Raw genomic sequence first — 4,291 nt, 5'->3', positions numbered from 1 at the left:
CCAGCTCTCCTGGGTCTCCAGCTTACAGATGGCAGACCCTGGAGCTTCTTGGCCTCTAAAGTCATGTAAGCCAATTCCTATAATAAATCTATATCTATATCTATCTGCCTATCTATCGATCTATGTACCTATCTATCCAATTGGTTCTGTTTCTCTGGAGAATCCTGACTCATACACCCTCTCTACCCATCTGACTCCTTCCCGCTCTCAAGTCCTGCCTCCTGAAACCTGGCGCCTGCCTTGTCCCTGCCCTGCCCCCACCCACAGGAAACAAGCTCAATTCTGGGTCTCCCTTGCCTGCCTCGGCCCAAGGCTAACACTCTGACCAGCCCTGTCCTGCCTTCCAAAGCTGGGCTCGAGTCTCAGTAAGATGTAACTTCTCATTTCCCATCTTCTCTCACCTCAATGCAGATGTGGGCCTTGTAGATCCTAGGTCCTGGGTGTTCCTAGCTCTGCCATTGCTTTCCTGCCCCCCTGTGAACTCCACTCCTGGCCTTAGGTCCCCAGGATTACGTGCAGCTGGTACAACCGGGCTCTGTGGTACCAAGGTGTATGATCACTATGTGCGCCTGTAGCTGAGAACACCCGACAGCCCAAGTCCATCTTCAGAATAAGCTGACACAGTGTAAGGAGCTCTGACCTTCCCCCTCTTTCCTGCTCTCCTTGTCTCCCTCCTGATTTCTTTTCCTCCCGTTTTATTTTTCCAGTTTCATCACATGGTGTATTGGTTTCCTACAGCCACAAGAATGCCACGTAATAAGCCATCCCCAAATGCAGTGGCTTAAAACAACAATCTTTTTTCCCCTTTGGCCCTGCAGGCGGCATGGGGCAGTTGTTCGTCTGCGCTGCGCTTGGCTGGTTGACTCTGCTTCAAGCTGCGGCATCCGCAGTGCCTTTGATTTTCCCTGATGGTCTGTGGGCCGTTGGGGCGGCTCTGGTCCAAGTGGGTTCATTCTGGAGTCCAGCCTGGTGGGACAGCGGCTGCCCAAGGGAAGTTTTTATATGGCGATGGCAGAAACATATGAAGCTTCTTTTTTTTTTAATTAATTAATTTTTGGCTGCATTGGGTCTTCGTTGCTGCGCGTGGGCTTTCTCTAGCTGTGCCGAGCGGGGGCTACTCTTCGTTGCGGTGCACGGGCTTCTCATTGCGGTGGCTTCTCTTCATTGCGGAGCACGGGCTCTAGGCACGCGGGCTTCAGTAGCTGCAGCATGCGGGCTCAGTAGTTGTGGCTTGCGGGCTCTAGAGCGCAGGCTCAGGGGTTGTGGCGCACGGGCTTAGTTGCTCTGTGGCGTGTGGCCCCGGACCAGGGCTCAAACCCATGTCCCCTGCATTGGCAGGCAGATTCTCAACCACTGCGCCACCGGGGAAGACCCCATATGAAGTTTCTTAAGGCCTAGGCTTGGAACTGACATGCTGTCACTTCTATTCCATTCCATTGGCCAAAGCAAGTCACACAGGCCCAAAATCCGGGACTGTGGAACTACCCTGTCCAAAATGAGGCCATGGCGAGGGTGTGGATATAGGGAGGGGTGAAGAATTGGGGCCGGTAAATCAATCTGTCACACCTGGTCAGTGCTCAATCCATGCTATTTATCCCACATGTTGGCTTATATATTCCCTGGGTTTTGAGCGTGCACCCAGGAGCATTTAAAACTATTGTCTGCAAGGACTTCTTTAACATGATTTCCTCAAGGGATCGTTTTTAGCTGCAGAAAGCACAGAGGGCCAGGCTGCCTGTGGTACTTGAAAAAAATAAAAGAGATTTTTCAGAAAAAAACTCCATCAGCCATGAGTCAGGGATTTTAGGATCAGGGCCGGGGACTCCATCACCATGAACTAGAAACATCGATTAGCAGAGCCATTACAATGCAGCTGCCAGGGCTGAGGCCAAGGACGAGGCCTCTGGGGCAGACCAAAGCTTTCAATTCATCTGCAAGATTGCAGGGAAAAAATTAATAACAAGTCCTATGCCAAGAGCAGTCCACACGTTATCTCATTTAATCCTCACCACAGCTCTGTAAAGTGGGTGTTTTTAAACCCACAAAATGGAGCCCTTACATCTGTGCAATTACAATACCTCTCCCTGGGTAATTGCTTGAATGGAATTTTGTCGAGTGTGACGCAGTCCATTTCCCAGCATTGCTGGAAAATTTTGAAACACGGGTCAAGTCCTCTCACGTTCAGGTTATATCAAGAAGCCTGCTTAATAGAAAATCCAGTGTAATAAGAATGTCACTCATTAAACGTGCAGGCAAGGCCTCCGAGACAGCCTGTAAGCCAGAGGATGAGGCTGCTCTGTGTTCCCCCATTCACTTGCTGACCTCAGTCTTGGGTCTCCAGGTGCCCTTCATGGGGATGCTCTGTGGTCTGGGAACAAGCTGAGAACCCACCAGCTCTCCTGGAGGAATTGGGGACCCTCATAGCCCCAGGCTCCTGGCCTTCTCTTTCCATCTGTGTTGGTTGCCACTTCGGGATACCTGCAAGCAGAGCGGGAACTGCCCACTCTTCAGCTGCCTTTGGTCAACAGGCTTTGGCGACTGGGGAAAATAGGGGTGGAGGTGACACAGGGCAGGCAGAAGGAAGCACTGACCTATTTCCTGCTCTTCTCCATCATTTTATCGTCTCCATTTCCCATCTGGCTATATCTGGCTACCCCTTACTTTCCTTTTGCCCTGCCAGGAAAGTGAAAACAGCATGACTGTTTTCTAATTGTAGAAACAAGGCTCCAGCAGCTTTCCCAAGGCCACAAAGGCAGGCAGTGGCAGACCTGAACTTGAACTAAGAGCTGCAGGTTCCACTCGGCACATTCTCATCCCCACTCCACGCTGAGGTTTGCTTATCACAGCGACTCACACGAGTCACCCGGGGGTCTCGATAAAAGTCAGATTCCTATTCAGCAGGCCTGGAGAGAGGCCTGGGACCCTGCATTTCTAACAAGCTCCCACGTGATGCTGATACTGCTGGTCCTTGGGCCACCCTTTGAGTAGCCAGAGTGCAGTGTTTTACAGAGAACTTCTATGTGTATTACTCCTCTCTCTTTTTTTTAAGCACAGAAGATCTTTGTATTTAAGCAAGTTGATACTTACGCATTGGCATGGACAACTATGCAATTTACATAATGCCTCCCTTGTTTTAAATGGCAACATATGTAGTTACTATATCAAAAATTTAGCAGTTTTGCTAAAGAATTTTTAAAGTCTTACCTATTTGTCTAGGTTTTAATGTTTTCCAATATCTCCAACGCAGTAAATCATGTATTATTCCTCTCCATCCTGTTGGAAGCCAGCAGGGCTGGGAGGGCAGGAGCTAGTGTATTTATATTTTAAAGGTGAGAAGGCTCAAGTCCAGAGAGTCGGCGTGACGTTTTCGAGGCCTCCTGGGTAGCGGGCAGCATCAAGACTGGAACGCAGGCTTCTGATTAGGAACCTGATGCCTGCTTGGCTATGCTGTTTGGCTGCTAAGATATAACCGTGTAAAACTGTGGGCTCCAGCCTGCCAGGTACAGCCCTGCAGCTGCTGCAAACACATTCTATGTGTTCAGCGTCACCCACGTCCCTGTCTCTAAGCGCAGCCTTGAAATTGCGGTGATTGTCCTGTTATTCCCAGGTCCCATTGTTCCTGGCCTAGTGAGGTGCCCCAGTAAAGTGAAAGACTTCGGAAAAGTTGTGTGTGGTCATGGGTGGAGAGCGCGCGCACCTCAGAGGACAGAGCTCCCAGTTTCCCTGTGCGGGATCAAGTGTGCTTTGTGGGCTGTCCTTGGCAGTGGAAATGGGCCATATAAATTATACATTGAAATAATAGAGGCTGCTGCAATCCACCGGAAGGTCTGTGATGGCAGAGATGGTGGACTTATTTGCTGGGGAACTGGCTGTGCTGAGGGCACCCAGAGAACTCAAGAAGTTAGGCGCCAGGCGTATTCAACTTCTGGATTTCCTGTTGGGAGTGAAACATGCTTTTCTTTATGGTCAAAGCTTGCTGGACTTCGGCAAAGCACCAATATACCCAGAGGTGCATATCTTGGGCAGGAAAAGAAGGACGAAAAGGGTCTGATCAATGAGTTATATGACTTCAGCCCCAGTGAATACGAGAATGTCGGGGTTGGAGGGGTGAAAGTGAGAGAGTCTGACATCCCAGCCCATCCGCTTGGGGAGACAGAAGCCCGTAGACAGGGATGCCTGCCCGAGGCCACCCTGCTTATTGTGGGCAACGTGGGTGCCAGGGTGCTGGCTTCTCAACTGTAGTCTTGAATTTTCCCCTCGGCTTCACCTCTTTGCCTTTTCATGGACCAGA

This window comes from Tursiops truncatus, chromosome 2, assembly GCF_011762595.2.
Source record: "Tursiops truncatus isolate mTurTru1 chromosome 2, mTurTru1.mat.Y, whole genome shotgun sequence".
Classification (NCBI taxonomy): Eukaryota; Metazoa; Chordata; class Mammalia; order Artiodactyla; family Delphinidae; genus Tursiops; species Tursiops truncatus.
This window is presented reverse-complemented; position numbering follows the sequence as displayed.